Below are 20000 nucleotides of genomic sequence, written 5' to 3'. Positions count from 1 at the left end.
TTGTCCTCGCTGGATGTGTTTTCATTGTGGCCCAACTGTCTGTGATATCTCTCTCTCTCTCTCTCTCTCTCTCTCTCTCTCTCTCTCTCTCTCTCTTTCTCTCTTAAACACACACAATCCCTAACCTCTGAGACAACTCCATCCCCTATTTCTATCCACAGCAACCAGACAATGTGCTGAGCAGTCTATACAGGCATGAAGGCAATCCTACACGCACGCACACACACACACACACGCACACGCACAGGCTATGAGGAGCTCCTATTAAAGCATGTTATCCCTGTGTGACCACGCGTTGCATGACAGTGAGGTCTGTGGTTGTTGAAGGCTGCTTGAATGCACACACAAAATCCACTCTATGCCAATGGCAGAAATGCTGGCCTCTTCTGGCTGGCTGATGTTTTAATTCTGGGAAATTTCAAATATCATTTTAATGAGTCCTAATGGCTGTGTTAATGGGGGTCACTCTGTCCATATGGTGGTGTGTCCAAGTGAAAAATGGGTGGCTGATGTCTTAATTTGAAAGCCTCTTTTGACTATACAGACTTTAAAAGGTGAAAGGACCTCAGTTGTAGCACTTTTAAAATATTATTTTTATTTGTATATGTATATATATATTTGTATAATTTTTTTGCAAATTTAGCATTTGTTTATGTTTTTTTTTTCCATTATAATTTTATTTTAATGACTTTTGTAAATTAATGAAATGTTAAAGTGTTGCTTTGTCCAGGGTCCGTGACCATCGTGTTGGTGACATTAGTTCATTTGAGTTCAGTTTGTTCCACTTCACTAGCCATAGCTGTCACCCTCATCATGTGGCTGGTAAGCCGCTAGCAGTGACAGAGGTGTTTAACCTTGATGGTGATCCATAAGTGGACGTGCTGCTGACTCTCTGCTCAGGCCCAGGATGTAAACACGGCCTACTCTCGCTCTCTCTGGCTGCTTGCCCAGTTTTTCCCATTAGCCGGAGCCCGTGCAAGGCTAGCGCTAACGCACCTGAAGCATCCGCCATCTGCCAGAGAGGCTAGGACAGCTGCCCTCTCGCTTCTCTCCAATCACCGGCACAATGATGGATAGGCTGAGGAGAGAGAGAGAGGGAGAGAGAGAGAGAGCTCATTTTCTACATCAATTCACAGTATTGTATATGTTGCTGCAGGTGTGTCTTCCCTAGGTGTGTGTGTCAGAACGCTCAGCCACGGCCAGTCCCCGATGGTGGCCCCTTTATCTGTCCCTGCTCTGGATGGCTGATTTATGTCCCAGTCGATTTACGTCCCCAGAGGTCACCTTCTGAGGTGTATATGGGGTGCCCCTTCAGACAAGCGCACCGGCTTTTATACGAGCTCTCTGACAGCAGGTCTCCACACAATAACAGGATGGGTGGAGCGACGAGACAAGGAGGTGAACAATGTCACTGGATGGGATTCGATTTCAGATTTCTTTCCCATGTGTCTTCCACTGACCTTGTGCTGCTCTTTTGGGGGAAGCATTTTTTTGAAAAGTGTTTCAGATTTCATATTTGTTTGTTTGTTTGTTTTAACTTTGTTTGAAAGGCCAAGCTCTCTCTCTCTCTTTCTCTCTCTCTCTCTCTCTCTCTCTCTCTCTCTCTCTCTCTCTCTCTGGCATTCTGTGCTCAGCGACTTGGCACAGGCTTCCGTGTGGTCAGCAGGGGCCAGCATTCTCTTGTCGCCGTTGACTTGATGAGTATGCAGAACATCCCCCTGCTGGGATGTTCCACTAACAGGAAGTGAGGTCAGCGTATTGGAACATTGCTCTCTCACATGATGGCTTTTAAGATGCTAGGGATTGGGGTTGGGGTAACTCCTGTCATGTCCTGGCGCCAGATCACTGGCCAATAAGCCTGACTGTTTATTCTTACAGGTCAGTCAAGAGCAGTTGTTGTACATCCGGAGAGGGACAATGTGTTTTCCCTTACCTGTGAGGTGCCTGCCAATGTCATGAGATGTTGGCCTCCGCAGTCTTGGGACAGATGATATTGTGCAGTGCGCTCTTTAATACGGCATATAGCTTTGTGTCAGTAAGGGGTGCGCATCCTTTTATGCTGCCTAACGCTACTTTGAGCCAGCTAACTATCAGTTGTCCAGGTTTCTGGATTTCCATTATCAAGTTATTAACCAATTACCAGCTGTATTTGTATTTCTGTCTGTCATGACATATCGCCCTGCTGGATTTCCTGTGCTTTTGTGTGAGCGTAGCGTCATATTGGTTGGCTTGGTTGCCTCTCTGTTCCGGTCTAATAAAGTCTGCATGTCAGGCAGAGGACAGATGGGTGTTGTCCTCTCCATGCTCAGTGCAGCGATGACAGCAGGAGAATGGAGCAGGAGGGTCGCACAAACATCCGGGCATGTGTTTGGAGATGCATTACACACACACACACAAACACACACACACTCTCACGGTAGCCTGAATATATATATAGATTTTATTTTTTAAATGAAAGACACACACACAACCACCCACAGACAAGGCAGACTAAAAGACAGGCAAGGCAGACTAAAAATCACAAGTGAGGAGAAAAACAATGTTTTTGTCTAACATTTCTATTTTATTTCTCGGGCAGTTGACACTGAATTACTGACCCAGAGTGTTCCGTGTTTGTGAGCATTTACAAAAGCTGGTCATTCAGCCCTTTCACGTTACCGCTTCGGGATCAGAGGTCGTCAGAAGCAAGTTGTTTTGTGTCTCGGGCAAATATTTCCGAGTCTGCTGTTCTCTTCAAAGGCCGGCGTTGTGTTGAAAAGATGTGAAAGTGCCATAAAACTGTGTTAATGAGTTCTGTTAAATGTCCCTCACTCCTCTGAGTGGCTTGGTGCTTCCTAGACCCTCACAGATGGCTGGGCTGGTAAACAGAATGTCTGTACAATCAACCTTCTGGTTCCACAGTGACATTCCAATTTGGTTGGTTCTGCAACAAGTCATACATGACGTAAGACCTGTGATGTGTGCTCCAGCACGGTCCTCTAATGTTCTGTTCACAATTCCAGCAGAGGTTTGTTGATGTTTGAGTCCAACAGCTAATCAAATTTCACTTACTCCTTACCATGTTCCAGAAGCAACAAGATAATTGGCTGGATTCGTTTATGGCTTGGTCTGAGCCAGCTGCTGGTCTGGCCTTGGCTGGTCGGTGATTGTCTGTACTGTGTGACTGAGATCATAACTGGTCCGTGATTGTCTGTAATGTGATGCTGAGATCATAGCTGGTTTGTGACTGTATCGTTAGGCTGAGATCATGACAGCTCTGTAATGGTCTATACTACAGTATGAGGCTGTAGAAACTGAGTTATTGTGTCTGTGCTGTAAAACTGTAGAGACTGAGCTCTCGTGTCTCTGCTGTAAGACTTTAGAAACTGGTAGTGCTCTTGTGTCTGTGCTGAAAGACCGTAGAAACTGGCTGTGGTCTCGTGTCTGTGCTGAAAGACTGTACAAACTGTTTATTCTCTCATGTCTGTGCTGAAAACTGTAGAAACTGGCTGTTCTCTCGTGTCAGTGTTGTAAGACTGTAGAGACTGGCTGTTCTCTCGTGTCAGTGCTGTAAGACTGTAGAGACTGGCTGTTCTCTCGTGTCAGTGCTGTAATGATGGCTGATAGCTGAGCGGGGGATCAGAGCCGCTCCTCTCCCTCGACTGAAGAGCTTGACATTAAAGGCAGTAATTACTCTTGAGTTGGAGAGAGCCTTGTTCATGGTACTTGGAGAAAATATCTACTTTCTACTCTCTCTCTCTTGCTCACTTTTTTCCCCTCCTCCCCTTCGTCCCTTCTGTCTCTCTCTGTACTCTCTTTCTGTCTCGGTCAACGGCTGGACCTCGGTGTGACTCTCTCCCTCTGTCTTCTTCTGAAACATTTACATGTTCCATCTCTCTTTTGTTCTTGCCCTCATTGTATATTTATCTTTCTCTCTCTCTCTCTCTCTCTCTCTCCCTCTTTCACACATTCTCTGTGTTGCCCTGTGCTGAATCACAAACAGCTTTATAGGATGCACACACGCTTGACATGCTAATGAGAGAGAGAGAGAGAGTAATGAAATAGACTTCTGCTGGCCGGCCCCTGTTGGGGAGAGCTGGCTCTGTCTCTGACCGCTAACACAGACATTCCCCTCTAACTCCCGCTGCTCCCCTCACAGTTTCTCTCTCTTTCTCTCTCTCTCTCTCTCTCAATCTCTCACTTGCTATCACTCTCCTCTCCCTCTCTCTCCTTCTCTCTCTCTCACACACACACTCTCCTCTCCCTCTCTATCTCTCTCTTTCTCTCTCTTTCCCTTTCTCACTCACTCTCTCTCACACACTCACTCACACATACACACACACACACAGACACACACACAGACACACACACACCTATCTCTCTCTCTCTCTCTTTCACTCTGTTGTAGGCCCCAGCTCCATCCAGAACTGCTGCTGCGGCTGCTGTGCACTGTGAGAGGGGGTTAACGTTTTTGTGCTGCTGTGCACTGTGAGAGGGGGTTAGCGTTTTTGTGCTGCTGTGCACTGTGAGAGGGGGTTAGCGTTTTTGTGCTGCTGTGCACTGTGAGAGGGGGTTAGCGTTTTTGTGGGAGCAAGAGCATAAGCCAAATGGCCCACGGAGCATACGCCGCACAGACTTCTGCTGGAGGCCACAACAAAAAGGGAGAACTAATGACATTTTGGCTTTCCATTCGGTTTGGTTTGGTGAAAAACCCCTAAATGGAAAAAAAAGAAAAAAAAAACAGCTCTTAAAAATGTCATGTCTCCAGATATCATTTCTCATTTCTTTCTTTTCCCTCCCTCTCTCTCTCTCTCTCTCTCTCTCTCTCTGTCTCTCTATTTCTCTCTCTCTCTCCCTGTGCCTTTGGGAGCTGGGATGTGTGGAGAGCAGTGTGGGTTCAGTATGTGCTGTTGGCTGAGGGAGATGGAGTGAGAAGAAGGAGAATGAGAAAGACTAAGTGAAGATGAAGGTGAGAGACGGAAGGTATAGAGGGAGGGAGAGAGGGAGAGAAAGAGAGGGAGGGAGAGAGGGATAGTGAAAGACTTGAGGCCCGTGTTCGCCATGGGAGTGTCCACCTGTTAAAGGAGGAGAGTGCCAACAGCAGAGTGAGAAGATGAGAGTGTGAATGTGTAAGGCGTGAGCGGATAAGACAGACACACACACACACACGCATACACACACACACACACACACACACACACACAGGACATGGGAAAATATCTTATGGAACAGCAGCCTCTGACAGCTAGCCTGACTCCACTCTCCCATCAACCAGTTGATTTGAGCTGCTGCTCTTTCTATCTTCTGTCTCTCTCTCTCTCTCTCTCTCTCCTTCTCTCTGTCTCTCTCTCTCTCTCCCTTCAAAATGGCATTTCTGAGCACTGTCATCATCTTCAGACACACACATGTGTATTTATTTATGTGTGCTGTCTGCTGTGGCATTACCCAGACCCATGGGCCCGACACTCCCCCCTAACTTCAGCTGGTCCACTGGGCCCTGTGGGCAGTCGTGGTCCACTTATGCCAGGCACCACGATCAAAAAACCTGCAGAACACTGTGGTGTTCCGAATAATGTCTGTGGCTCATAATTTGTATGTGCATCATTGTCCATGCTGAATTATGGTCTAAAAATAAATATTTGGCATATGTCGGTACTGGCACGGGTCTCTGACTCATAGCTTGGACGTCCATGTTTCTGGTTTAACCTTTCAGGGTTTTCTTTTTCTGTTTCTGAGGGGGTGGTTGGGGTGGGTAGGTTCATGTGTTTTCCATTTAATTCTGTAGGAACGGTTATTTTAGGGCTTGGAATACATGGTCATGATCCATATTGGTCTCAGTGAGGCTTTTTCAGGAAAACTAGGTTTCCAAACCTAGACTAGCTCAGGTCTTGTCTGACTCGTTCTATATTTTGCTCTTTTTTTTCTTGCTTCAGGTGAGCTGTTGCTCATTCACAGGTCTATAGTGTTCTATTCACAACAGAGAAACCGAGAGAGCGGGATATAGAGAGATGGATATATAAAGAGGGAGGGGCACAGAGAAAAACACTGTTGTCTATAACTAGTCTCCATTGTTTGTGGTGGCTTCCAGGGAAGACATTCCTGGCCTTTGTAAGTCTTCTAGTTGGTTCCCCAGTCTCTGCCAGCCTTATCTATACAAAGAGCTCAGTGCACACCAGTGCATTCAACTTAATTTCAATTCAATTACATTTCAATTAAAATAGTTTCTTTCTGTTTCTGTTTGTCTTAACAGCGTTCCTGAAGATCTCATTCATTCCCTGTTTGCCTGAGCTGGTAAGAGATGATTACGGCTTCATTTACAATCTGTCTGTCTGTCTGTCTGTCTGCGTTTAGATTAGATTAGGCCTGTGTTTTTTTCCCCCTTTGTAGTGTATTTTACCAGTAAAGCAAGATTTTTGGTACAGAATGCTCATAAACAATTGTCCAGGATGTCTTTCCTTTCAACTAATTTGTTTTTCCCCCAGTTTATTTCCATATCACCATCAGAGATAATTATGTTTGCTAATGAGGTTTCAGACACATTAAAGGATTCAGACATTCACATTTGCTTCTGCTGAGTGTAATTACATCTCATGCCACTCATGGTGTAAGATGCCAGGTAGCTGGTCTACATGCAGTTGGCAGTTTGAGAGACTTTAGGTATTCGAACTTCTATCACTCCCTGGGGCAATTGTGTCCTCTCGCTGCCCAGGGCAAGGTCAGGGAACTGGGCCGCTCTCCTCCAGTGCAGACCTCATTAAGTAGACATTACATGACTCAGAGGCACTGTGGGAAGGACATTTTTTTAACACGCCTTGGGGGGTGTATAAAGCATAAAAGCTGGGTGTTATGAATGGATCATGAATGGGATATGTCTTTATTTTTGCCTTTAAGCCTTTTATGAAAGCTTCTATTCTGTGTGGGGATAGAAATCCAGAAATCCAGACAGAGCTGGTGCCTCTCCTCATTCAGCCCAGGCCCTTTCTCTGACACTGACTGTGGCTTGATAAATTCGCTCTTTAATGAAAGTCTTAATTCTTGTTTTGAAGATTTGTGTGTTCATATGTCTCTCTTTTTTTCTGTTCTGTGCTTTATTTTATTATTGAGGTAAATCCATTATGTCCTGACATCTCTAGATCTCTAGATGTCCTGTCCGAGTCCGTGTTTTGATACTTAAGGAAAATACCCACAAATAAATGTCATGACCTATGATGTCCGCTGATTTGAATAGAAATCCATGGCTAATAAAACTCAGTATCAATCTAATGATGTACAACATTGTGAGTGACACTAGGCTACCAATTATGTTCACCTCTCTGTGTGTGAAGCCCCTGTATAGTCAGTGTGCATAGCTCTTAGTTTAGCCAGCCAGCCTCAGGCACAGAGACTGAGACAGGAAGAAGCTTTACAGCATGACAGAGAGCCGTCACAGCCCAGGAGCACCGCACAGGTGGCCGCAATTCACAGGGTAACGATGGGGGAATGTCATTACCAGATTCCAACCACTGAGGTCTGTCCACTTGCGATAAAGCCACAAGTCTCATAATGAGAGTACAGCTATGTCTCTGTGGGTGGACAACCTCTAACCCCCCACCTGCACCACCCCCCTGGTATAAATATCTGACATTCATCACTGAACTTTTCAGGGTAGAGAGGAGTATCGATACCAGATTCCAATAAGGGGAGTCTTCTTAGTAGACTTTTTCTCACATTGATCACTGAACCTTTCCTGGTAGAGATTTGTAGAGCTAGAAAAGGTGTGTGTTTATGTGTGTATATGTGTGTGTGTGTGTGTGTGTGTGTGTGTGTGTGTGTGTGTGCGTGTTGTATTCCATGCATCTGGTCTGGACAGGAGCTGGCCTGACCTCTGGTCTCCTCAGCAGGAGGTGCAGTGTTCCACGCTCCCGACGACAGTAGCATAGCAACATCTGTTTCCCCTGTTCTACATGCACCGTGCACTAGGCCGCCAGGGGAGGTCAGCTCTATTGGCAGGTGGTCTGGGAGCACGATAATGAAAAGAGAAAAAGTAAATAACGTTCGAAACTCTGTCAATGCAGATTTACTGTGAAGGACTGAGCTAGTTTTTTATGTTTTTTATGTCATGTTTTTCTTTCTTGGGCCATATTTCTTTGTTCTTTCACTTTCTGCCTTCCAATATTACAACCCCAAATCCAAGAAAGAGTGTGATCATCTGCACATCTTGTAAACTCATATTTAGCTGTAAAAAGGACGCAGACAACATATCAAATGCTGAAAATGTCAACATGACTATTTCATGGAAGATAAAAGCACATTTTGAATTTGATGCCAGCAACACATCTAAAAAAACGTTGGGATGGGGGCAATAAAAGACTGGAAAAGTGGTGTAATGATCAAGACAACAAAAAGAGGAACATTTCACATTAGTAAGGTTAACTGGCACCATGATCATAAAAAGGATTCAAAAGAGCATCACAGAGAGGCAGAGTCTCTCAGAAGTGAAGATGTGGAGGTATTCATCACTCTGTGTAAACGTGTCAGGACAAATAATGAAACAATATAAGAATAATGCATCTTAAATTGCAAAGAATGTGAGGATTTAATCATCTACAGTACATAATATCATTGAAATATTCAGACAATCCAGAGAAATCTTTAAAAATAAGGGACATGGCTGAAAAACAATATTGGGTGGCCATGGTCTTTTGGATCGCACTGCAATAAAGCCACAAAGAAAATCTGTAAGAAAAATCATTGTATGGGCTTATGAAAACTTCTGATAACTATTGTCTATGAGCACAGTTTGATGTTTCATTCACAAATGCAGTGTAAACTCTTCCATGCAAAGAAGAAACATGATACAGAGATGCCACTGTCTTATCTGGTCACAAGCTCATTTAAGATGGACTGAGGTAAAGTGGAAGGTGGAAAATGGTCCTGTGGTTAGACTAATCAAAATGTGTAATTCATTTAGGAAAAGATGGACTCTGTATCCTCCAGGCTAAAGAAGAGAGGGACTATCTAACCTGTTATAGTGCTCAGTTCAAAGCCCAGCATGTGTGTGTGTGTCCATAATTGCATATGACCTTAAAGCACATAGCAAATAGATCAGTCTTTCTGGTAAGAATACCAGTGTGGATGTGTGCAGTTGGAACGTGGGTGTATCAAACATTGTCACCACTTCACTGTGTGTGAGAGTGCTTTGTAAAATCATTTCTGTGTGATCGTATGAGTACTGAACAGTGTGGGTGTATATGTGTGTGAGAGAGCGTTTAAACTGTGTGATTGCTTGTCTGTTGTGACTGCTTAACCAATACGACTTTGACTGTATGGCTGTATGGATCACTGTGTATACTTGTGTGTGTGTGTGTGTGTGTGTGTGTGTGTGTGTGTGTGTGTGTGTGTGTGTGTGTGTGTGTGTGTGTGTGTGTGTGTGTGTGTGTGTGTGTGTTTGTGTGTATGTATACGTGTGTGTATGCGTGTGTGTGTGTGTGTGCGCGAGTATGTTAGCATGTGTTTGCATGAACAAGACTGAGTCAGCTGTGAGAAGATAGCCTGTTACTGCACTGCTAGACTGCACACAGAGGAACTTTCATGTGGATCTCCCCCGCGAATGTCTCAAACTCAAAAGCATGAGAAAAAGGGAGCATCACAAAGCCAGTCTCATGCCTTTGACAGGGAGGGGTGTGTGTGTATATATATGTATATGTGTGTGTGTGTGTGTGTGTGTGTGTGTGTGTGTGTGTGTGTGTGTGTGTGTGTGTGTGTGTGTGTTTGGGATATCCTTGGAGTCCAAAGCAGGATTCTGCTTTTTTTTGACTGAGCGACGCAGGTCTTTCAGAGTGCAGCAGCTCTTCAAGGCTCTTCAGAGTGCAGGAGCGCCATCCGTATTAAGCAGCACAGGGCTTTGTTTTGGGAGCCAGCGCTCGCCAGCTACTCCTCAGCACACCCTGGGTCTGAATGCCAGTAGAGGGGTTATATAAGGTGCCTTGGGTACTAGGACCTTACTTCTGCCATGTCCCTGAGACAGATGGAGCTTTTTCTCTTAATGCATAATATCGACATAATGGATGAATAATGGTAAATTAATTTGCAAGTCATCAGCAAGATAGTTGATTTTAACCCTTTCGGACCTTCTGTCCATTGCAGCAATGTGAGCACTCCAGCCAATAATGCATTATACAGGCTTATTTGAACTCTTGTAATCTTATTTAGAACAGTTTTCCTCACCATGTTATGCGCTTGTTATATTGTTAAGGGATTGATTGCGAAATAAAAAGTTAAGTGGCAATGATGACCCTAAAACATTTTTACACAGGATGTGTTAGTGTTTCCAGAGAAGTGGTATTTGGAAAAGTTTTGTGTTTAATCATAGTCTATTGCCCTTAATGGCCTTTTATACCCTTCAATGACTGTTTCATCTGCAGGGCTGAGCCTTATTGCTCCTCTCTGGAACTGTTCCGACCCAAGTAGTAATTGGGAAAGCTTCCTGTTCTAATTCTTGGCCTCATAGCCAGCACCATGAAATGGCACCACCACGGCTTCTCAACACTAATTTTCTGTCCAAGATGGAGGAGAAATAAGGAGCTCTGGGTCTGGTTTTCAGGCAAGCGTTTTTGCCTGAGAGTGATCATCGGTAGCAGCCTAACAGACCCTGGAGCAGATCCAGAGAGCCAGGTCTGTGTTTGTGTCAGCCTTCAATACACACACACACACACACACACACACACACAGACACACACACAGAGCCAGGTCTGTGTTTGTGTCAGCCTTCAATACACACACACACACACACACACACACACACACACACAGAGCCAAGTTTGTGATTGTGTCGGCCTTCAATAGGGACTAGTACTGCTCCTCGCTGGGCTACTGCATTATAATCATTGCACGTACATTTTTGTGTGGCTTGCGTTTTTGTTTTTGTTTTCACTATTTATGAATATACTGTAATATCACAGTTGATGTGTTGTTGTATTTGATTTGATTATTATTGCTTTTTGAAATGGACTCCAGGTAGACTAGCATCCTCTCTGTGGAGGTCAGGAAATAAGGTTTCCAATAACAGCTAAATTAAATCAAATTAAAATAGGGAAGCCACAGAGGCTCGCGCGTTTCTGATATGTGAGGGCGAGAGAGAGGGACCAGCGTGGCTAATTCCAATGCCTCTGAGTCGTCATGCTATTGTGCTGAGTCACTGCCACAGCCAAACGGAAGAGTTCAAGGGAATAAAAGAAGGTGAAAAATAGCCGCCATAATGGGGGTGGTGGTGGTGGTGGTGGTGGTGGTGGTGGTGGGGGGGCGGTGCCCCTTTTTTCTGCACTGCTTGTGAATATCAATGCCCCCGCTGGGCCCGACTGTGCACCAAATTTGCTTGCTCGTGGTTGATGGAACCAAACAAACGCTGCCAGGTGTGAGTTGATTTTAACACTCCCTTCAAAATGAGCCGGGCTGTGGAAATAATGCTCAGGAGCATTTAAGTGGAAGGTGAAAATGAAGTGAAAGCTGAAAAGCTGGAAAGCCCATTGGGCCATCAGTGTGTCTGCTTCCTCTACTGACGTGATTAACATTCAAAGTCCTGGAAAAGTCTTACATATAAAACTGGCAAGCTCTTATCTGCGAATAGAGTGGAAGGCTCACTGTCAAACATGACAGACTGCTTCATGACACAGTTGTGTGTTAAATATTTAGGCCTGTAGCTTGTGTGAAAGTTACCATGACACACACTTATACGCCTACCGATGCACTCCCATAATCACCTGCACAGTATTTCACCGAGTGCACTAATTAACCCTGCTGGACGTTTCCTTTAGGCTTGCCAATGAATTTGAGTTATGCCTGGGAAAGTGACCCTTAGGCAGGTTTGAGTGAACACAGGCCCCGCATGTTGCGTTGTGGAGCTGCTGTGCTGTGATATTAACTCCCCGGCTCTGTTCACTACAGAGGGAACACGGTAGACTCTGGATAGCCACATCCCAGTCAGGCAGCTGTGGTAGTGAGAGCAAACTGAACCACACAGCTGCTGATTCGGGCTCAAGTGTAGTCTTGACATGGCTCAATTTCATTAGGTCTGCTCAACTGAGAGGACTGGGTCAGTTCCATTAGGTCTGCTCAACTGAGAGGACTGGGTCAGTTCCTTTAGGTCTGCTCAACTGAGAGGACTGGGTCAGTTCCATTAGGTCTGCTCAACTGAGAGGACGGGGCCTTTCTCAGGAATGGAGCCTGAGGGTGGCCTGAGCTGATAATGATGTTAGTAGCTGTGATGGTGATGAGAATAATGGAGTGGTGGTGGTGGTGGTGGTGGTGATGATGAAGAAGATGATGAAGATTATGCCTATGAGGATGATGTTTGCAGCTGTGATGGTGATGATAATGGTGGTGGTGGTGATGGTGACGAAGAAGATGATAATGTTGTTCATGATGAAGATGATGTTGCCAATCAGGAGGATTATGTTGATGAGGATGATGTTGGTGGTGTTAATTCAGTTTAACTTGTCTTCCTTGAGGTTTTTCCAAACTGTGACGTGTATTGCAGGAGAAAGATCAGGTGTGTTGGAAAATCTTGATGCGAGGGCGATGCATTCTTGAGCCTTCCAGCCTGAGTGTGTGAGAGAGTAATTTCCTCTGGGACTGGAGCGTTCGGATGGGGTGCTGAGACCGCAGCATCACCTTTCTCACTCTCCACTGTTTTTCACCTTTTCCGTCTCTTGCCTTTCTCTAGATCTCTATCTTCTCAGGAGCAGTAGGTTCCCTAGAGCCGTGTGGAAAAAAAACAGCCAAAAAAACCACATGACCCCTATCTTTTAGGTCACGCGTTGTGACGTGACGAAGATGAATCTGCTCTGTTTTTCAGGCTTTTATTAGTTGCATACGGGAGCTCGGTTCAGCTCCAAGTTTTGCACCATGTGCCACTTTGAGCTTTTTGAACTGGGTCAACCGTAGCAGAATGTCACCGAACCACTTCAGAGTTGCGGAACCCATTTTTGGTTTCTGGTGGGGAAAACAACGCAGCCTAATGAAATCAGCAGCCAGAATCTCGTTATGATGATGATGATTGGAAAATCTGTTATGAATAGTGATTTATTTCAATAATTCTTTCTCTACTTTCAGATCTGAATTTCATTTATCTTCCTCCTTTTACTACTTGCTTACTTAAGTGTAAAGTGACCTTGGGATTGTGAAGGGCGCTTATGCATATAACTTATTAATAACAAATGTTATTACTGAGTTAAGGTTGTTTTATGAAAGCTAGCCACTTGTGACCACTATATCTCCTTTGGAAAGAAGCACGCTAAGTGAAGATAATGAAGCATTGGCTTTGTCTGTCTGGCGCAGTGTTCTTCTGTCTGGCTTTGATTAGTGACTGAAAGACCTGCTCCGAGAGTGGGCTTGTGCTATGAAGCAGATGGCTTTGATAAGCGACTGGGTTCTCGAAATGAATTCCTCAAGTTTTTCTTTCTTTTTTTCCCCTTATTTTTCTTCAAATCAAGTATCCACTTATTGAATGGGCACAAACCACGCTCATAATCACAACCAAATCATTTTTTTCCCTTTTTCTTTTTCTTTTTGCCCCGAGCTTTGTGTGATTGCAGCGGTTTTGCTGTCCAGGAAGAGTTCTGCAGGTCATACAGACACACACAGACACGCACACACACACATGCGCATGCGCGCATGCACGCCTGCATACACACACACACACACACACACGTACACACACACACACACACGCGCGTGCGCATGCACGCATGCACACACACACACACACACGTACACACACACACACACATACAGACAAAGACAGACACACACAGATATGCATACACACACACACTCTCTCTCACACACACACACACACAACACACTCTCACATACACACACATACACTACACATTGACACAAGTTTGCTGTGCGCTTTCAGCAAAGCACTGTATATATATATATATATATATATAATGTGTGTGTGTGTGTGTGTGTGTATATATGTATGCATTGCAAACAGCTGAAAAAGTGGTATCAAACCCACCTTAGTATGTTTTAAGCATGTATGGTTTAATGGTTTACACTTACCTTCATGCCTTGGCCTAGCCTCTTAAGTTGTCTGGCATTACTTGTCCACAGAGCAGTTATGTCATTAGGCCACATGGTGCACATTAGCCACTCCGTGTCCAATCAGTAAGCCTTTGACTAGTCATGTGAATTATAAAGAGTCTCTGCACATTTACCAGACAATCTGTGATTTAAGGTTAGATAAAGAACATACAAGTTAGCCAACCCAAATTTGTCATTTCTTATAAAGGTAACTAATGAGTGAAGCGAATAGCTTATGGTGTGTGTGTGTGTGTGTGTGTGTGTGTGTGTGTGTGTGTGTGTGTGTGTGGCCGTATTCACTACACTACAGGGAGTAAATAGTCTGAGGGCTGTCAGTTTAGTAGTCACAAATGACCTGGAGGGAGTACAGTTGAAAATGAAAGGCGTATAACAGAAAATCTTTGTAATAAATGAGTGGACTTGATATATGATCTGAACATCTCATTACCAAGTTATCATCAGTAACTCAGTGGGTTGTTGGTCTACGTCTGTGATGTAATACGAGTGTCTTTAAAGACCTCTTTTTGTCTCTCAGGTCTTGTTTCTGAAAGAATGACAAATCTAATCGTAATCTAAGGTAATTTGTTCAGTCATTTAACCTCACGTTCTGATGGCATCTGAGGGCCCTTTGATCCTAGTGCAGTACGGCACGACTTTGTTCACCCACTCTCCCCACAGGTCACTCTCCTTTTCTTCCAATTAGGAACATATTTCTAACATGCAGGTTCAGAGAGTGATGAAGACACAGTTCCTGGTCCCCCCCCTCCCCCCCCCCCCTCTCTCTCTCTGTCTCTCTCTCTCTCTCTGTCTCTCTCTGTGTTTGATGGGGCTTGTTTTCAGTTACAGATGAATCATTAAGGAGGATTGGGTTTCATGATCTGAGAACAGCTCTGGAACAAATTTCCAGTGGAGTGAATGAATAATTGCAGGCCTAAAGTTGTGTGTTAAGCTTGTGTTACGTGCACTTTTGACAGCATGTTGAAAAGCATTAAGGGTCAATAGATGATGTATGCCATTGTCTGTAAATCGTGGTTTTCCAACTGCTATGGTGAAATTTAAGCCCCATTTAAGTGTTCCTGTTTGATATTAGGGAAGCCATTGATTACTCTGCGGCATTAAATGTCAGTTTTGTTTTCTGTGCCATTTGATAAAGGAGTTTTTATGGATTTCTCCACCATCGTTAACCACCTTGTTGACCTTGAAGTGTTTTTTTATGTTCTGATTCTGGACTCCCATCTCCATGGTGACCTTTCAGAGCCGTCTGTTCTCAGAACATCTGGACTGGGCATCTGTCTCCAATGGGCCACTGTGGCTTGATTGATGGGACCTATCAATGTTTGTGAGTTGTCAGCACACAAGGAGGCGTGTGTGTATGCGTCTGGTCAATGTCCAGGGGAATAGATGGGCAATTTACCTTTCCAATTTAAAAGCTGCATGGTGTCACTCACATTTGGCTTATACAGAACTGTGTATGTATGTGAGTGTGTATATTTCTGTGTGTGAGACTGCATGTCCTACCACGTGTATGTGTGTGAGACTATGTGTATCTCTGTGTCTGAGAATGCATGTGTGTGTGGGTGGGCAGAAGGAATGCTGATGGGAGTTTGCCTGTGATGAGATCAGGATTAAATGTGACTCCCTCAGTCTGATGGGCTGTGGCCTGTCTGCTTTTGTTCCTGGTGACTGTAGGCATGTCGGAGTAAAAATGGCATTTGTCTGCATTGCTCGCGGATGAACAAGCCACCATCCTGACCATCATGGGGACAGCTGCTGAGATGCAGAGGAATGTGATGCAAGACACAGTCATCGTGTGTGTGTGTGTGTGTGTGTGTGTGTGTGTAGGTAGTACTGTATGTGTGTGGGCGTGCGTTTATGCTATATTTAAAATTTTCAAACGTAGTCCTAAAAGTTCTACTGATACCGTGACTTTTGAAAGGGTACCAAGTAACTGGTTGATAGGTGCATTCAGATACCTCATACTTGGTATAGAGAGACATCTAGTGGAGAAAACATTGAATCACAACTATGAGTTCACATGAGTTTGTCCTGCTTAGCTGAAGAGTGACTCTTCCTGAAGAGATGCCATTTTACTAGAGGCAGCTCAAGTGGCCATTTAACAGCAAGAGGTTCACTTTTCAAGCCTGTCATGGCCAGATGGCTGTGTTAAAAGTCTGGCATGCTGTTGAAGCTGTGATTTATTAACTGTCTTAGAAAACTTATGGAATGGGCCGGCGGGATGTCTGTGTAGAAATGAGCGCAGTTCTGTTGACTAGAGGGAGAGATAAAAGGGAAGCTGTCAAGGTAGGAAAAAAAAAAACAATAATGGCACAATTCATAGAAAGATATCCATTATACCAGTCAAGTCAAATCTAGAGCACAGGACCTTAGACAGCACAAAATATATGCATACCAGTCAAGTAAAATCTAGAGCAGTACCTCAGACATCACAAAATATATGCATTATACCAGTCAAGTAAAATCTAGAGCACAGGACCTTAGACAGCACAAAATATATGCATTATACCAGTCAAGTCAAATCTAGAGCACAGGACCTTAGACAGCACAAAAGTAAAGATCTCTTTGATCTGTCCTATAGCGAGGCAACTGGTGCTGACAGACATGCACACATACTTATGTGTACACACACACACTCACAACCATTTCTACAGCCTTCATCAGGTCTCTGTGTTTGTCCTCATGGCCATGTTACCTTGCACTTCATCCCTTCACAGGAGTGCTTCAATGGCGCAGATGTTGCTCAGATTATTGTCTGAAGAAATGTCATATTATCTTATTATACGATACATACACTCATTGAGAGTATTGCTTCATCAATACACATGATTAACAGAAATATGGGCCTCTCACTTCTCTCATTTCTTTACCACGATCAATCCACAGAGCATGGGCGCAGCAATATTTTGTTGATGATGTCAGGTGTAAAAAATGAAATAAAATAAAATCGATGCTGTGCAAATTGAAAGCGATGTAGTCCTTGATGGTGGTTATGGGTAATATTCTGGGCTGGTCGCTGAGGGCTTGATAACTGGGCCTGAGCGCTCCCCTGGGACGGCCGCTTCTTCGTGTCATGTCACGGCTACTCGAGCAGCCCATTGTCTCCCAAATGAATATGATGATCGAGTAGAATTGGTCCAATGGCTTCGGTGAAACTACCTTCGTCAGATACGGGGAATGACCACTAGGTGGCAGCATACACCAGAACTGAGTCTTGCTATGGGTTGCAGTGGTGGAAGATGTCTTTTTTTGTATGTGCTGCTTAGATTCTAGGTGTGTGTGTGTGTGTGTGTGTGTGTGTGTGTGTGTGTGTGTGTGTGTGTGTGTGTGTGTGTGTGTGTGTGTGTGTGTGTGTGTGTGTGTGTGTGTGTCTGTTTTGTGTGTGTGTCTGTGTGTCTGAAAAACATTGTGATATTGGTCCTTGTTAGTTTCATTTGATTTGACCTGAACTGCAGAAAACAGTTATCCTTGACTAGATGTTTAGGCACATGTGGAGTCACACACTCATTGACACACACACACACACACACACACACACATACACACACACACACACACACACACACACACACCCCTACAAATTTGCTTATTGACTATTGGGCAGATTGCCTCCATTGTATGTTTAGAATGGTAGAATAGGTCTTGGGCATGTGTTCTCAATGCTGCCTCTCAATACCAGTCTGGGTGATGTGGAACAGAACAACTGTTTGCGGTGTGTGCGTGCATGTTGTGTGTGTGTGTGTGTGTGTGTGTGCATGTGCGTGTGTGTGTGTGTGTGTGTGTGTGTGTGTGAGTGTGTGTGTGTGTGTGTGTGCGTGCCAGTGGAACAGTGAACAGTAATGGACAGTGTGCCCGTGTGTCTGGAGCGTTGGCGTGGCCTGGGAGCTCCCTTGGGCCGCCCCTCCGCTATCGATCTGTGTGAAGATAAAGAGTCTCGCTGCTTCCCCAGCCAGTCATGCCTCAGTTCTGCCTGCTTCCTCTCCAATCAGGCACACACACACTCTCACGCCACAGCAACACACCAGCCAGAGAACACACTCACTGCAGAGAGCACGGAGCACAGTGCTGCCACAGACCATAGAGCCTCTATGATGGGCTAATAGCGACTCTTAAGGTGTAACGCATTATGGACCCTTTCAAGAGAGTTCCATTATCAGCATCATAGTTGGCCCCACAAGACTTCCTTTTTAACATTCCATAAGCACTTTGTCTCTGTCTCCCAAGCTAAAACCAGACCGGCAGACACTCATCAGGTCACTTGTATTAAGCAACCTGAGGGGGCAAAGACATGAACTGAATAACACAGGCATTCCCAAATACAAACAGTCTACAAGACTTCCTTTTTAACATTCCATATGTTATCTTAATGCAGAGGAAGTAGATTGTGGCCCAAATAGAACGTTCAAGCATTGTTTTTGTTTTTATTGTTAAAAGGGTCTATAGGAGAAATGTCTCAATTAGCCATGCAGATAGAACTCCTATGCAGATTATAGGGAAAATGTCACAATTGGCCATAGAGATAGAATTTCTGTGCAGTCCTCTATAGTCAGAAACATTATAGAGAATTTGCCAGAATTAGCCATCAATGACTATACATACAGTCATTGTTACCATACAGATAGAACTCCTGTGCAGTCCGATATAGGCGTACACATTATAGGGATAATGTCAGAATTAACCATACAGATAGATGTATTGTGCAGTGCAGTCATATTGTTGTAAATATCATAAACATATGTCCAAAATGTTGCCATATACAGACTTCCTGTGCATTCTCATTGTTCCCGTTCTTAGGTTTGGGGCTAGACAGACCTGTGGCCATATATAATGTATAATCACTCACTCGTGTACACACACACACACACACACACTACTATTGACAACAAAGAAACAATGAAAATCAACCAAAAACTCCTACAGCCACCTCGGCTGCTTTCCTCAGGCCACAGGTTGTCTGAGAGGTCATCTGTACGGGGAGTGTGAAGCCTGGCTACTCTAATCATTACAGGGAGAAAAGTTGCTCCCAGTATTTATCTAGAACAGTGATGTGGGCGGGTTAGCTTCATTAGACCAAGCCCATTGTTGACACTGCAGGTTGCCTTTGTGCTGATTTCCTCTTGTGTGGGTTTAAATGTGGTTAATCAGTGAAAATAGCCGCAAATGACTCCAGGCCATGCTAATGATGCAAGGCTTATGGTCTTAGTGTGATAACTGGCTTGATGAATTTTGTAATTGCTCTGTTCGGGTATGTTTAGTCGCTAAGGAACCGAGGTGGCCTTGAATGCCATGTGAATGCGTGTGTGCTGTCTGCTGCAGGTTAATAGATAAATCAGTGTAGTCTGAAAATCCCAAGTCAAGGTTCAGGCTCATAGCAAAACTCAATATATAGAGAGGAGAAAAGTTCTCCATGCTCTCTGCTTTATTGGTCTCAATACTGAGAGAGAGAGAGAGAGAGAGAAAGAAAGAGAGAGAGATAGAGAGAGAGAGTCCATATGAGGATAGAAGACGAGAATATCAGTGATTACAGTTGAGTGGGGCTGGAACAGAAGGGAAAAGCTGCAATGGGTGTGTCTGTGCTCTTAGCTATGCTGCACTGTGAGTCAGTGTTAACAGGATTAAGTGTGTGTGTGTGTGTGTGTGTGTGTGTGTGTTTGTGCATGTGCATGTGTGTCTGTGTGTGTGCTTACTTGAATATAGCCATGTACCCGTGGATGTGTATTTGTCAACATCTTGTCTAAGATTTTATTGTTTTGCCTGAGTATACGCATATGCATATGAGCCTTAGCTATCGTGTGTGTGTGTGTGTGTGTGTGTGTGTGTGTGTGTGAGAGGTTAGTGCTGAATGCTAGCGTGGGCCAAGCTGTGATGCCTGTGACCTGCAGTGGCATAGCGGGCAGGGCTGAGGGCAGTGGGTGCTTGACGGGGTAACAGAATCCCAG

At 44.4% G+C, this 20000-nt stretch overlaps 1 protein-coding gene across 7 annotated transcripts in view; it reads left to right on the top strand.

The window, feature by feature from the left end:
• The window catches only part of tspan9a (tetraspanin 9a), a 192311-nt gene that overhangs the window by 20794 nt on the left and 151517 nt on the right, over window positions 1-20000 (top strand). For 5 of the 7 annotated variants that reach the window (XM_076301772.1, XM_076301807.1, XM_076301764.1 and 2 more), the window contains one exon: window positions 6230-6270. The exons of the other annotated variants lie outside the window; for them this stretch is intronic. The gene's annotated coding sequence lies outside the window, so the exon portion shown is untranslated. The remainder of the gene's footprint in view (window positions 1-6229; window positions 6271-20000) is intronic. 7 annotated transcript variants of the gene reach the window in all.

Source organism: Alosa pseudoharengus, unplaced genomic scaffold (assembly GCF_046254945.1).
Source record: "Alosa pseudoharengus isolate Yale_2024_CS ecotype anadromous, Long Island Sound unplaced genomic scaffold, YU_APseudo_1.1 YU_APseudo_1.1_scf_10, whole genome shotgun sequence".
In the NCBI taxonomy this organism is placed as follows: domain Eukaryota; kingdom Metazoa; phylum Chordata; class Actinopteri; order Clupeiformes; family Clupeidae; genus Alosa; species Alosa pseudoharengus.
This window is presented reverse-complemented; position numbering and strand designations above follow the sequence as displayed.